This window comes from Electrophorus electricus, chromosome 6 (assembly GCF_013358815.1).
Source record: "Electrophorus electricus isolate fEleEle1 chromosome 6, fEleEle1.pri, whole genome shotgun sequence".
NCBI lineage: Eukaryota > Metazoa > Chordata > Actinopteri > Gymnotiformes > Gymnotidae > Electrophorus > Electrophorus electricus.
Window position 1 is genome coordinate 9348275 of NC_049540.1, and position 16568 is coordinate 9364842.

The following is a 16568-nucleotide window of genomic DNA, read 5'->3' on the forward strand; positions in this document are numbered from 1 at the left end:
GTGTCCACTGGGAAAGCTGAGGAACAACACAAGCTTTTGTCTGAGATTTGCAGAATAGAACATTTGCTTCTTGTGGAAGAAAAATGGTTATGACAGTTCGAATGTTACTGAATACTGGTGGCTGAATACTGAAATTAATTTCAACAACACTAATGACTAATAAAATGTAGTGATTTAAAAAAAACTGTCAGTAACAATGTTCTGTGGCCTACATTACAAATCATAAATACCTTTTTACCTGTCTAAATTACTTTTTTATTATACTTAGGGATTCTCCTGTGTAATCAACCTGTCTATCTGTCTAGCTGTTTATTTGTTAAAATCATTACAGTGAGGTGTGTGTGTGTGTGTGTGTGTGTGTGTGTGTGTGTGTGTGTGTGTGTGCGCGCGCGCGCGCGCGCGTGCGCTTTATTGCTGTCTTAGCTGAATGACCGGTATATATGTAAAGGTTTCCACACTCTGCTTCCCTCTGGTGGACATACATACACTCCCACGTTTGTAAAATAACAAGAAATTCTACAGCAGCCCATGAAAAAAGTAAACTGACTTTTTGTGTGTGTGTTTTGCTTTGTTTTGTGTTTTGCTTTTTCTAGGGACAAATGTTTCCATCTCTCCATGACACGAAGAAAACGTCGTGTGTGTGTGTGTGTGTGTGTGTGTGTGTGTGTGTGTGTGTGTGTGTGTGTGTGTGTGTGTGTGTGTGTGTGTGTGTTCGACCTAGAAGACGTTCATTTGATCAGATTTCTTGTATTAAATTAACCGTAAAGAAGGAAGGTATCGTCTTTATTTCTTTACGACCAGACTCAACAAGGCTGAGAAGGCTTGGCGCGCTCTTATTTTTCATTTTTATATAATCGCTAGGGGGTGCTCTGATTCCGTCCAGCCCACTGACCGAAAGCGGAATGGTAAATTAGGCGATAATAAAAACATTCATGTTCATGAGCTTGTGATTTGTTACCCTTGTTGGTGAACACAGAGCCAATCTTCTGGGCGTTTCTGGGCGCTGTGTAGGTAATTCTTTCTTGCCCGTTTTACGAACAGTACAATGAAACGTCCATTTTGGATCTGATCTATTTTATAGCTATTTTAGCTATTATTTAGCTTGTTATATATTTTATCTATATTTTAATAGCTATTTTATATATTTAAGTAACTTAACGGGAGGCATTAAATATGGTTACATTTTCAGTTAGCAATCAAGTGCTTTTTAAATTTAGTGTGTAATCAAATTCAGCGAAATTTTTATCTTAGTCTGAAAACAGGTGTACGTCCATGTTGCCCTCTTTTGTCGTAGACCGTTTAGCTGTGTATGTGTTTTGGTTACACGAATTCTCCAGCAAACCCACGAGTTGTTGTACGTGCCAGAACAAGTGGTTCTCATCTTCTCCGCAGGCTCCCCGCAGCACTTGTGTGTGGAATGAAGGTGCTGGAAGGTGTGGTTCTCACTGGCGAAATCACGATGATTTTACGTGAGAGCTGGGGTCATACCGTCGTTTTCTGGCGTGTGTATATGGGGTGCCAGTGATTTCTCTCCCCTTGCTGTTTGAGAAGGTTCTAACATGCGCCTGCTTCACCTCACCACGATCCCTACCTGATTGAAAGTAAATAGCTTTTGTAATAGCTTTTGTAATCTGCCTTAGGGTGCTTCATCATTTTTCATATAACACTGTGTATAAAATTACTTATATCTCGTTTACCACGTTTTCTAGCTTTATTATTATTATTATTATTATTATTATTATTATTATTATTATTAGCTGCTTCTGTTATAAGAAGCCTTACTTTCATAAGAATCTAAATAACCTATTTTTTCTTAATTCAGAAAAAGGCATTTTTAAAAAGTAATAACGTCATTTGACATGTAAGTATTTGCAGTAAATATATTGACCACTCGAGGGCACTATGAGATCTTTTGCGATTGTGCTAGTGTGTGAGGTTCCTTTCTGTTTTACTAGCCCAAGAGCCCTTAGCTGTCTGTGGAGTGTAGGGTCTCTGGGGTTAAGAAACAGCAAGAAGGACATCAAAAAGAAAACAAATAAATGTTTGGATGCAAGCCCTGCAAAGCATATCTTTCCCAAAACAAAACAGTCCATTCCTAATAGTGTTTTTATTTCTTTATTCTTTTTGTCTTTATTTTGTTTTCTTCTCTCTGTTTTTGTTGTTTAGTCAGATGTTCTAATTTCACTGAAACCAAATAGGCATTAAGGTTGTGAGTGTTTTTTAAATAAATATGTAGGAAATGTTTTATATATATATAAAATGGCATTGTGTGTAATGTGTTATGTAATCCAAGACTAGGTAAAAGTAGTAAAAGTGATATATTTAATACTGTATTGTAGCATCAGTGTACAAGAAGACAGGCTGTTAATTTAAGCAGGGGAGATAAACGACTCTTGATGCGGGCAATGCAGAGGTAAAGAAAAGACATCCACAACACAGAGACTGTATAACATTCTTTTTAACACTACACTAACTAAAGGGCATGATTTAACAAAAGCAAGTTATAACACAACTACACTATAATAACAACATTTAGAACAATACATTTCTGAACTAATAAAGGTGAGCAGAGAGGCACGCAGCATGCTGCAAATCCTTGCCGTGCTCCTCTCCTCCCACCCATAGGGCCACAGCCCACGTCTGTGTCAGACACCTCCCAGCCCAGAAACCCAGACAGCCTATACAACTTCCTCCAAGCGCACAGGTGCAAGCTGCTCACACCATGACTTCACTGCAGACGAAACCCTTGTTTGCTCACTGTCTTCACCGCAGACGAAACCCTGGCTTGTTCACTTGGCCAGCTCAAGTGTCATATGTGCCAGACCTCAGCAGGTCCAAAATTGACACCCCCAGTGTCCACTGGTGCGATGGCATTTCTGGCTTTGCAAGGTTGCACTTTCATGGGGCTAGTAGCCGGTCCCTATGGACCAAAACAGTCCTTTGATAGTCCACACAGAAGAGCCAGCTATTAACATTTTTATTCACCAAGAACACTAGTGCTGCCAAAAGACTTTTGTCTTTTTCACTTCCAGTTCCACAGCCTCGTTCTTGGCCTGTGGGGACAGAACTGAATCGGTGTTGCATCACCAGGGTCGATGCCGTGCTGCACTGGATCGATTTGTGTATGCTATAATGACACAGAAGCTGCCGCTGTCATGGCCATGTTCCTGGTCCTCTGTAAAGTCTGACCTGCTTTGCTTCTGCAGTTCATGCATTGTGTCACTCAAAGCTCCTCTTGACTTGCTGCTGGTGCCCCCATGCTTTCCGTTGGCCCTGTCGGTGATGTGGACGAGGGAGCTGCTCATGTGGTCTGCCTGAACCGAGAGGCAGAACTCGGGCCCTCCGCTTAGACATCCCACGACCAGAAACCTCTTCCTACCCTCTCATATCGACTCGGCTGCTGGTGATGAGCTCGGGTTGTATGGTCATCACTTCCCTGCCATCCAATGTGCTGTTCGTAGTGTGAAGGAGCACGCCTGGTTGCAGCAGTAACACCGACGAGCCTGTGTCAATGAGGGCACCGACCTGTTACCGGCCTACGCTACTGTCCGCAGCGACGGCCTGGCTTCCTGGCTGTAGTATGGTTGTCTGAGGGTTGTCTGAGGGTTGTCTGAGGGTTGTCTGACGGTTGTCTGAGGGTTGTCTGACGGTTGTCTGAGGGTTGTCTGAGGGTTGTCTGCTGCCCACCCCTCATCCCTCTCTTCCTCAGCAGAAGTCGCTTGTAGGCTGGCTGGAGCTGGGAGTTGCACATGCAGTCCCTGCAGCAAAGCCTTCAGGAGGTGTTCTGATGCTAACTCCTTCTGCACAGCCTTCTCAAACGTTGGGTATGCCTGCCGAGCCTTCACGATCAGTTCCACCACCAACACATTTATACACCCTCCCTGTAGGCTCTGTCTCTCCATCAACACCCACCTGACTGATATCTGCCCAGAACCTCGTAGGAAATCTGTGGCCAACGCAGATAGGTCATCATTTTGCTCCAGTGGCAAAGGCAGCAGAGGGCTTTCCCCTGCGTCGCAGTAATGTGGTTTACCACATGTTGTGTTACTGAAGTGCATGTAAATATAACGGTCAAATTACCGAGGGGTTTTTTGGGGGGGGTTTTTTGGTATTATTATTTTTAAATGATCCATGATCATTAATTAATTGTTCTTTGGTTTGTCCTTTTTCTCTTCAGAGAAAGTTCCAATACTGACCTTTATAGGAGTGTAAGGATCTTTAAATATCTGAGGAATCAGTTTGACTAAGTCAAGATATATTTCTTTATATGTATATTTGTTATATATATATATATATATATATATATATACGTACATATATATATATGTATATATATGTGTGTGTGTGTGTGTGTGTGTTTTAGATAATAACTAAACAATTTGTAACAACAATGTAATAAGAAAGTGTAATAATGTTTTAAATATAACATGTCTAATCATGTATTATAATGTAATATCAACGTGCAGTAATTATGTAATAACATGGAATAATGTGTAATAACAAGCGGTAATAATGATGTGTAATAACAATGTCTAATAACTATGTAATAAGAGTGTAATAAAACTGTCATAGCAATGTAATAATTATATAATAGCAAGTAGTAATTATTACTTAACAATAGTAATTGTTATTTATTACACATTTAAATACTATTGCTCAAAGATAGCAAAGAAAAAACAAAAAAGCATAGCTCCTTACAGAATTATTCAAAATATTCCATACTACATAACTGTGTAACCCGAACATAATGCTCTGTGTATTGCACATGCTAAGAAATGCTCTTGGAATTGAGCACATTATTAAACATTTATATCAAGCACAAAAACATCATACTCGTTGTTTTAAATTTGTGCTCATAAATGTTTTAAATTCCTGTTCATAATGTTTTCAATAATTGTAGTTCTTATGCTGATTTCAGTAGGGTATAAGGAACTGCATCCCAATAAGGTGACAGCCAGTCTTACAACAGTAAAATCAATCACCTTGATCACTATGCAATAGGAGTAGGGTAACATAGACAGATGGTTGTTGTTTCAGAGGATACAGTTTTTAAAAAAGTCAAAAATTAATTTGCCAATCGGTAAATGTCCAAGCAACTTATTTAATTTAATTTAGTCTTAGACCCAATAATAAGCTGTCATGTTCTGATGTGACATCATAAAACGCTCTGGCTGAATCTGAGGATTGGCGTGAATGGTTCGCACTTCACTGCTTTAGACTTTAAAAACACAGAACTCGATTTCTGAAAGCACTCCGGTGTCAGTCAAAGCAGAAGCTGCTTGTTTTTAACTGTGCTCTTTTCTAAAAGGTTTTTTTTTTTTAAGCAAAAACTTAATACACATTTGAGGATGGTCATTTTCTTTTTAAAATCTATTTTAATACAATATTATTGAACTACTGAAAACACTATGTTTTTATATGGTCATATATTGTAGCATACAGTTTATAGCTTCTATAGAGATATAACTACTATAGAGTAATTTGTTTGAGCGAATTTAGCATTGCATCATTGTAATCATTTATCTTTTTTTTCTTGACTGTTGACTGTCACAGAAAAGCCACCTCATCAGCAGCCATATGTGCAGTGCACTTCAGTGTCTCTCGCTGGGGTTTTTTGTTATGTCATAGCACTGAGCTTTAGACTTATCATGACTTTCTATCAATGTAATTGAGACAGAATCCAATTAGACTGTCAAATTTTGCAGTCGTAAAAAAAAAAATTAAATTCACCCGCAAAAAAATTGACTATGCAAGAGAAGTCACAGAGATACCAACAGTTCCCTTGGGCATTTATTACCCAGTGCAGAGTCTGGTTTTAATATGGCTGGTGCAGGCCTAGGCGATAGCAGTCCTAACATGACACGGATCAAAATCTGCAGATGTTAATCTCTGGTTACAGAAGAGGAAGGTCAACTGGAGGTAACTGTAACAGAGCACAGAGCACTAGATCATCTGTTACCAAAACCAGATGAAGATAATGCTACACCCTTCTTGGGAAGCAGACAGAAGTCTTTTAAGGTGTTTGAGCGCTCATTTATAATGCAGGCTGTGGATTTAGTTCTCACCCATTGTTGGTATCAGAGAACCCTGGTGTCGCTTAAACAAAAAAAATTAAATTATATAAATCAATATTTAGTGTTAACCCTTTGTTAAGCACTTAGCTCACACACCAGTGTGTTTAGAATACATCATACAGCCATGTGTAATTGCACTGTGAAACATATAAGCAATAAGGGCAAATATAGTGGAGAAGTTATACATTAGATAAAAACTAAAATGAACACTAAATACTCTGGGACAAAAAAATGTGGTGCCATTATGACCAACCACAGGCCTGATGTTAAAGTATCTACTTAAGGTTCTCAGCTGTATCTATACAGCTGTCTAGTAGGGGTTGAAGTTTTCCAGTTCTCTCCTAAAACTTCTTAAATCTCATCACTCAGATTCACAATGCCAAGACCACACTCCTTAACCTGCCAAGCTGCATAGTCTCGTGGATGCTCTGCCTTTTTTCTGCGTGTTTTGGTTGTGATATAATTCCTGTTGTTCTCTTTTCCTTTCTCCATTAAGATGGCAAGAGCAGCTCTTAGTTTAGAACAAGCCCAGAGATGAGGGCCCACCTGATGCGCTATCCCTGTAGAATGGCATTTTGATTTGCATCTTAAGATAACAGCATGTTTTCAGTTTACTAAAGCCTAGTGTCATTGTTTGTCATCCCTGTCGTTTTTGTTGTTTCTGATTACTGGAGAGCAATTGAGCATCAGAAGAAAACATTAGGACATTAGGGACATTTCTTGTGAAAATCATAACTTGAGGGTGATTCTTTATGTTCCTGAGGGACAAATCAAGGTAATAGCAAACTCAGGGTCACAATCATTTGATCCCAAGCTCTAAAGTATTTTGATGGTTGATTGTTTTAGAATAAAGAATTGAATGCTGCCTTAAAGTAAGGGATTGGCAGAAGTGGGAAAATACCATTATTTTACCAGCTTTGGAAACTTCAATATCACTGTACAATGTACTGTAGCTGCCAGCAGGGGGCAGTGTTCTGTTGGACTGCACAGGTGCTTGTTCATGTAGGCAAGGTCATTTCCCTCACAATGAAAGATCAATTGTCTTTCCCCAGAGTATGCTGAGTTATCTAACTGATACTTAATTAAAAATCTAATCTAATGCCCTGTTCTTTTTTTTCTTCTTTTTTTTTGGGGGGGGGGGGGGGGGGGGTTAAGCGCAAATAACAGAACATGACCAGTATTATTAATGTGCTTAATGAAACTGCATTTGTTATTCACGTCACTCTAACCGCACAACTGTGAAAATCACTCTAATGGAAAAAGTCATTTATCTATACTAAAAGTCTAGAATGCTTATGGAATGAACGCTTATCTGAACTTTAAGTTACAGTTGCACATGTTGCGCTGTACGTGCAGGTGCTCTTGCGTTACTTTGTGAGTGCTGCAAAGTTAGCAGAGAGCAGATGCTTGAGGGAGCTCTGCTGGATTGGGTTACCCACGTTGCCAGGGTAGCCATCCACAGTTGCCGAAGTAGCCCTCCCCACACACTCAGGTTTCAGCAGATGGAGCTCTAACGACACTGGCCATGTCGAACCCATTGCCTGTCTACCCGACCCAAACAGCAAACCGCCTTTCTCTCAGAAGCACTGAGAGGGCAAAAGGCTGTGGATGTGAAGAGGTCCTCACACTGAAGACACATGCTGGAGTTTGGTTGGTGTCACAGTTGGTGTTATATTTGGTGTCATGATATGTAACACAGTTGGTGTCACAGTTGGTGTTATATTTGGTGTCATGATATGTAACACAGTTGGTGTCACAGTTGGTGTTATATTTGGTGTCATGATATGTAACACAGTTGGTGTCACAGCTGGTGTTATATTTGGTGTCATGATATGTAACACAGTTGGTGTCATAGCTGGTGTTATATTTGGTGTCATGATATGTAACACAGTTGGTGTCACAGTTGGTGTTATATTTGGTGTCATGATATGTAACACAGTTGGTGTCACAGTTGGTGTTATATTTGGTGTCATGATATGTAACACAGTTGGTGTCACAGCTGGTGTTATATTTGGTGTCATGATATGTAACACAGTTGGTGTCATAGCTGGTGTTATATTTGGTGTCATGATATGTAACACAGTTGGTGTCACAGTTGGTGTTATATTTGGTGTCATGATATGTAACACAGTTGGTGTCACAGTTGGTGTTATATTTGGTGTCATGATATGTAACACAGTTGGTGTCATAGCTGGTGTTATATTTGGTGTCATGATATGTAACACAGTTGGTGTCACAGTTGGTGTTATATTTGGTGTCATGATATGTAACACAGTTGGTGTCACAGTTGGTGTTATATTTGGTGTCATGATATGTAATACAGTTGGTGTCACAGCTGGTGTTATATTTGGTGTCATGATATGTAACACAGTTGGTGTCATAGCTGGTGTTATATTTGGTGTCATGATATGTAACACAGTTGGTGTCATAGCTGGTGTTATATTTGGTGTCATGATATGTAACACAGTTGGTGTCACAGTTGGTGTTATATTTGGTGTCATGATATGTAACACAGTTGGTGTCATAGCTGGTGTTATATTTGGTGTCATGATATGTAACACAGTTGGTGTCATAGCTGGTGTTATATTTGGTGTCATGATATGTAACACAGTTGGTGTCATAGCTGGTGTTATATTTGGTGTCATGATATGTAACACAGTTGGTGTCATAGCTGGTGTTATATTTGGTGTCATGATATGTAACACAGTTGGTGTCATAGCTGGTGACAGTGTTGGTTTCATATTGGGTCTAGAGTGCATCTAGATTGAGACCAATGACAACTTGGCCCTCAGAATGTTGAAGCAGTGCTGCTCTCCAAGGACCTTCACCAGTGCACCAAACACTAACCTTTCAAAGATTGTCAGAAAAAAAGGAAAACAAACCAGCACAAGTGGGGACTTCTAGAGACACATATGACTGATGACACATAGTTATGATACATGGTTAGATCTTTGTTCTATGTTTGTTTTGTTTTGTGAGAATGCTGCGTCATTGTGTCATGAGATCAAGAAGCTTCACTACGTGTTAACACCCCCCACTTCCCTCTTGGTCCTTGGCCTACTTTGGTTCGAGGTGAATTGAGCACAGTCTGGAGTCAAGGGCTAAAAGGATTAAGGGAACCCAGTCGCTCCTCACCAGTTTGGGATTTTAGCCCCCAACACTTAAAGTCTGCCTTGGACTAGGAAAAAGAGTGATGCAGGAGTGCACCTCGCTCAAGGAGGTCATCTCTGCCACGATGGAAAGGGGAAAAACACATCCCAGTAAGATGAGCTAATGCTGAGGAGGAAGGCCAAGATAGTGAAGGGGGAGTGGCAAGAGTTTCTCTACTGGTAGGAGTGGATGATCTGCGCTTAATGCAGTTTGGTAATAAAAAATAAATTGGGGATCCTCCCTCTGTGTGGAGCAGAGCTAGCGGGTGAAACCGCCTCCTACAGTTCAGCCATCTTAAGCTTCGTTTCTGTACTGGTTTAATAAACAACTAGAGAGCTCAAGTCACAAGAACAAGAACAGAAATTTTGCTGAATCCATACAGCAAAGACAAAATCGAAGCTTATATACTGCCATTCTTGTAATGTCGTTACTGGTACATCCAGATGGGCAATCCAGACACACTGCCATCATATAAATATATAAGGAAAGCCACATGGTCTTGGCACCTCAAAGACTCTTATGCTAGAATGCACATGCAGAGAGCTGAGTCATGGCTTTGTCCTCTTCCATTTTGGCTGGAAGAGGCCCCTGGTGAATAGGAGTCTGTCCTCTTTTTGTCTGGCCCCTCTGCCTCCTCACCACCCCTCGATCCCTAACCCCCTTCTGCAGGCTACGCAGGAGCTGATATACCCCAGTGAGGGGCTGCTTGGTTCAGCTGCTGGGTTCAGCTCCTCCAAGAAAGTAGGTCATAAGTCTTAGCCTGGAGGATTATGGGCCAGGAGTCATGCGAGCTCTCCGTTATCCATAATTTCTAAATCCTGCCAGCACTGGAGGGAAAGAAAGAGAGAGAACAATAACACCACCACATACCCCCACCTGACACAGACCGACCCTTCCAACAATCCCACCCCTCAAAACACAGGACTACTCATTTTTCTTCGACTGTCTTGACTTACTCAGCTTCTTCCCCTCCTAATTCTAAGGTCTTCCAAAGGCGCTGAAAGGATAATGGTTATAACTCCATGATGAAAACAATCTGAGGGAGTGGTGGTCACGAGGGCAGGGGGGGATGACAAATGTCATCTCCGTGATGGCAAGTTGCGCTTACACCTGTATGATTTGCAGAAAGCTCAATGAATTGTTTTCTAATCAAGACTACCTCAGCAGTAATGACATGTAATAATGACACCATGATAAATGCAAGCTTTTAAACACCTGACCTCTTTGGTCTTCATGACAGCCCATTTGTCCGAGGCACACTGACACCAAGTGTGATTAATATGTGGATAAATTACAAATAATAAATACATTAATTTCACAGCCGAGTCATTACATCCATCATTAGAGGAGTTTGCTGTGCTATGTACTGATTCAAATGATTCTCTGGAAAGGACACAACATAGACATCAAAGATAATGGGCTCTCATGAAAATGTGAATATCATCCTTAGCAAAATTTCTAATAGAGATGTTTAAAAATGGGCAAATCCTACTAAAAGTTCACAATCCATATACTATAAATAACATATAATATAAAGTTCTGTGTGGATATGCTTCTTTAACCATTTTGTTATCAGTGACTTGTTTAATTTAAATTTTTCTGAGCAGATTCTAGAATACAAATAATCAAATATATGATGTGTTTCCACATAAAACATCAAATAGGAAACAGCAGTGTGGTATAATGAAGTTTGACTTTCATTCTTGAACTGTCAGCATTTCTCTCCAGCTCTGAGTTATTTTGTGTGGCCTTAATTCATTACAGTTTATAATAATTCATTCATACATTTTTCATGCCTTTGTTTTTTAAAGAAACTTTCATCCATTTTGATTTTCAGAATATTACAAACCAGCATGCCAATATTTAGCAGCATGTAGCAGCTTAGATATGATCCAAAAGGTTCAGGCCTCAAGTGCTTTGCTCTTTGTCTGCAGGGAGAGCAGGGACCACCTAGGAGTCAGACGGTGTCTCGGACATGTCGGCTTCCCTGAAACCACGGCTGGCTGAGGGTTATCCTCACTTAAGTGGTTTGAACTTTGACCCCTCTCTCTGCGTCTGTCTTGGGGCAAGTTGTTTGTTGTGTTTAAGGTCCAGCATGCCACTTTTGAAAAACAAAGCATAACAAAGCAGCCATACTAAAGTAGGGGCCCTTGAGGTCACCAGAAGTGCTGTGACACACAGAGGCCCTGCCAAAAAAAAAAAAAAATAAGAACAACAAAAAAAACCAAACAGGCCCAGTGAGTGTTGAGATTCCACAAGGGAGGAACAGTTGTCGGTGCCCATTGTCTGAAGCTGAAACAAGCGACACATGTTGGGCTGTAAAAGTGTCAAGGCCCCGGCTAAGGGCCATTGTGGCCCTGTCCAGTGGAGGCGTTTGTCCTTTTGTCACAATAGCTGCACATCATTAGCATGTCAATATTCCGAGGCTGATGCTCTTTGAGACGCAGCGTCACCCTCTGAACCAAAGCACACTTACTCCAGGCACGAGGCCACAGCTGGGGATCCCACTGCTGCACACAGGCATGTTTTAGAGGAACATTAGCAACTATCTGCAGAGGACATGTGTTAAATGAATACTATAACATCCCATTGTCTTAATGCTTCAATCTCTCTCTCTCTCTCTCTCTCTCTCTCTCTCTCTCACTCTCTCTCTCTGAATGAATTGTTCAACATCATATTTAAATGTTTAACATGATGTTAGTTTGGATTCAGGATGGAGAAGCCGGCAGTGCTGTTACAGTAGTCGCCTGTAAGTACAGACAGGCTGTAATCACTGTTTGCTTCCACAGTCATGCTTGCCCCTCAACAGCGTTTATTTGGGCAGATACACTTGGGCACCAGCTCACCGTGAGACTTCAACAGTGCAACACAAAGGGGCGCAATGGTGTCACCCGTCCAGGGCGGATCTGGCACGCTGACCCCCAGCAGGCGCGGTGGGCTTGTGGAGGCAGTTGGATGCTGAGAGTAAGTTTGCCTGTTGTGGTGAAGGGGGGTTTGCAGGGTTAGGGTTATAGGGGGCAGTTTTGGACAGTTTTGCCACCTGCTGAGGAAGCCATCGCTGGCCAGTAAAAACTGCCAGATGGAGCCTCTGGGCTAGAACAATGAAAGCCTTGGCTGGGCAGCCGGGCTCACGCTCTGAGTCGGTGCGGGCTAATGATCAGCTAGCGCTAAAAGGCTAGCCTTGACCGCAAGCAGGCTGGGCTTCACAAACTGGGCAGGTTTGAAAACCCGGACTATGAAGGTGACGTAAAAAGGCACGGATGTTGGTGTTGTTGCTCTTGCTGTTACTGTTGTTATTGTCCAGTGGTCATGGCACCATGTCATTTCATTATCTCTCCATAGCCTAGCCATTATTCGCTGTATTTGTGATCAGAAAAAAACAAAACATAACTCTATCCTACCGCAATCATATGGTGCTTGTCAGTTTGTACTGCCCTTTCTGGCTCAGTTAAATCCGGTAAGACTGGACTCCGGCTCGCGTGCAGCAGTGCAACAGTGGGACGGTGGCTGGTGGCAGCAGCAGGAACACTGCCCCTCCTGCGTGGGGCAAACACGCGTGCCTGATGAGGCGTGTGATTGCTGCCCTCCTTCCCAGCACAGGGCAGCCCATTCAGCACCGTGATTGATTGTGACAGTCACACAATGAAGGCCTAGTGTGTGTGTTTGTGTCTGTGGTTGGGGGGGGGCGCTCCATCAGACTTCCCCACTTCTCTGAAGAGTCCTGTATTCTCTGGGATGAACACAAGGCTCCGGCGAGGATACTGCTGACTACGGTGGGCTTCAGCATGATTCCTGGGTAGATGGTTTTCATATGCATGTGAATGACCCCTTTCCCATGTTCAGCACAGTATCCTCTAAAAGTGCACTCGGATCAGACATATTATAAATAGGGCTGGGTCGATGACCATGTTCGATTTATAAAAATTGTTAGTCCTGTTTTGTTCTGATGTGGTTTCTTTCATAACCGTTCTCCACAGCATCTGATTATTGTCATTTAGGAGAGCTTGTTAGTACTGGGCCAGCTGGGTGAAACTCCTGCACTCTCCGCTTCTCATTTACAGCTGAAACTGACTGCATGTTCCAGCTTGATGGGCAGAGCACATTCAAACTACATTTCAGTACCATGAATGTGAGTTGATATACAGTATATAAAATTTTACTATGCCATGCAAATGCAAACCATTTCAATAACATTGTGTTTTAGCATGTCTAAAGTGGCAGGTTTCTAACTGCACATTGAATACCGTTGCTGTTCTGGCAGGATGTGTTAGCAGACCGCCGTGTGTGAGGGCTATCGGGACGGTCCACTGATCCCTATCGTCATCCCGCTGTGCTTTTTCACAATTAACTTTACTAACTCTCTGCACTTGGTCACCTTTGAGTGCTCATTCGTGTTAAGGGCGTAAGCCTCCAGAGTGTTGATAAACCTAATGGAGCTGTTCAAAATTAATTTAATACTTTATAAAGACAGCGATGTGAGAAGTGATTCTAAAGTGCTCCCACTGCAGGGCGAAACTGCTGATCTGGCAGTTCTGGGCTCTGCCCACCAGCACCAAGGGGGCAGAGTGGGCAAACAGACAGGGATGGATCTGCCATCAAACCCGGTGCGCCACCAGAGTGAGAAAATAACCCGTAAGGTCATCCAGCATTCCCCACAGGATATGACAGTGGCAGAGCCTCCTTTTACGGATGTTCATCTTGGCTGTACAGGATTTTGGTCTTTTACACTTGGAATTATTCCCCTTCCCTGATATGCAAATCCTAACCATTATAAGGCAGTTGTAAAACTCTCTCAGATCAGCACATGGGAGCATCTTCCACTGCCAAAATGGACACTATTAGAAGGTGATGGTCTTACTGAATATTTTTTCTATCCCTATTGGGAAACTATGACTCAAGGATGGTAGGCTAGTGCTCTTATATTGTGACCCATCTTTTTGATTACAGAGCAATAACGTGTAACCAATGGATCGAAATTCATGCAGTTACTTGGAGGTGAGTAACAGCGTAGTGTTCACTTATATGTGTGTTCCAAAATCATTTAATGACAGCCATCTCATATGTTTTACATGTTTTGACTACTGCACACACAGAAACCACTCGTGATGCTTCCCTGTGACACTGCCGGTATCACTCCAGCTTGTTCATGGAGTTGTGCATCAGGCTCCACTGGCCTGTAAATCTGATCCCCAGTGCAATGATGTGACATTTGGGTGTACTGACGGGCCTAATGTTTTAACTGTGCAAAGATATGTTGCACATCAGTGGGGTGAGAAAATAAAAACCATATTTCATACTGGCTTTTCAGTGGTTACAGGTCATCATTACAGATTGTTAAACTGATTTGTGGAAAATGTCTAGTGGGCACCTGCAAAATGGTAATACCAAACCTGGCAAAGCATAATCTGAAGGAGTCATATATTTGATAGGGTTATGATGTATTTAGTGATGCTCTGCTTCAGTGATATAAAATGCAGAATGCATCACTTTCCATTTTTGGTTCTTGGCTTTTTTAGGACAGAGAATCAGTGGTGATAGCAGTGGTAAAGCAGAGCGAGAGAGATAGAGAGAGAGATAGAGAGAGAGAGAGAGAGAGAGAGAGAGAGAGAGAAGGAGAGAGAAGTGCAGTGTTAGGGTCTTGCTTACTTAGTGTCTCTAAAAGTGTACTGCCAGCTTTATGCAAATCATTACAGTTTTTATTGTTTATGATTCACATAAACATGCTCTTGCTCTGGAATACATGAACATAAAACTATGATCACATGCCTTTAGGAAAGCAGCGACTAAAAGCATCAAGGCATCCTTCGAAGCATCTCCATTTCTTCCAATCCCCCCTCCGGCTCCCCCCACCAACCCCACCCCTACCCCTTGGCCAAAAAAAAAAAGATAGAGAAAAAGGAAAAATTGTATTCTCAGGCATTAATATTCATAGGCCGTAAATGCACAATCATTTAAAAAAGGTGGAAACTCTATCTCAGGATAATGCCGTGGTTTGATCTGCTGGGCCCTCTGAACAAAAGAAGTAAGTATGAAGGGTCTCTTGGCTGTGTGAAGATGTGTGCTGTTGTGCTGTGTGCTCTGTGCATGCACTTGGCTGTAGGGCTGCATGGCTGTAGAGCTGGTCTCTGGCACACAGGGGCTTTGGATGCAAGGTCTAAATGCCTCTGGCTTTGTGGAGGGCCATTAAGGCCTGATTGAGATGGCTTGGTGGAGTGGGGCCCAGGTGCATTAACACTTCAGCAATCTTCTAAAATGAGGGACACAGAACGGAGAGAGCCACAGGATCAGAGAGAGAGAGAGAGAGAGAGAGAGAGAGAGAGAGAGAGAGAGAGATGGGAAGAAGGGGGAGAGAGGATGATGGAGAAAGAGAGGGAGATGCAGAAAGAGGTAGAGAAAATGGAAACAAGAGAAAGAGAGTTTGGAGAGAGAAAGAGGGAGTGGGAGAAAAGTGAGAGAAGGAGTGAGAACATGTATTTGAGAGCACAAAAAGAAGAGAGAGAAAGGGAGAGAAATCATTTAAATTGCTGGGTAGATGTTAAGGACTGTAAAGATTGTGAATAAGTAGGTGTGCTTTTGCTTTGCATGATAAAAGTTTATCAGTGATGAGGAAGAGGATGTTGTTGCATGTATTTCTAAGAATGAGTAGTAGAGTAAATAAAAATGGTAATACTGTGTGAATAGTAATAATATGCTAGACTTAGAAAACTATTAATAATTGTTTTAATGCACAAATCATGTTTTTATTATAAATTATATAACAGTATCAAAATACTGTGAACCCAGGTAGCAGGAAGATGATAGAGAGAGAGCGAATAAAAAAACTCCCGTATAGTCGTCTAGAAGCCAACTACTACCCTCGACTAAGATCCCTTAAGAGTCTTGGGCGCTTGCACTGCTGGTTATAATACATGACTACCGCAGATCTCCCTGTTATCTAAATACAGACATCAGAGTGACTTGACGACGTGAGATTACGCGAAACAGTAATTAGCAGAAATGAAAACAAAAAATAGATATACGGAAGGACGGATAGATAGATAGATAGATAGATAGATAGATAGATAGATAGATAGATAGATAGATAGATAGATAGATAGATAGATAGATAGATAGATAGATAGATAGATAGATAGATAGATAGATAGATAGATAGATAGATATTACAAGTGAATCATAAATTATATATATTTTTTCCCCGTTTAGGCCTACTTATTCTAATCAACAACGCTACTACTATTCAACACTTGGTTGGTTTTATTCTGTTGACAGACTGAAACGTTTCATCCCGGTTGGTCAGTTTTACTCTTATTGCCTAAACCAACCAACACTGAATAGAGCAAACGC

The 16568-nt window shown here is 41.6% G+C and overlaps 1 long non-coding RNA gene across 1 annotated transcript; it reads left to right on the forward strand.

The window, feature by feature from the left end:
• Positions 1–923: 923 nt before the first annotated feature.
• On the forward strand, positions 924–4242 carry LOC113587448. The gene is made up of 3 exons (XR_003411741.2): positions 924–1011; positions 1393–1601; positions 3033–4242. It is a non-coding gene; the product is annotated as an uncharacterized LOC113587448 (long non-coding RNA).
• Positions 4243–16568: the final 12326 nt, after the last annotated feature.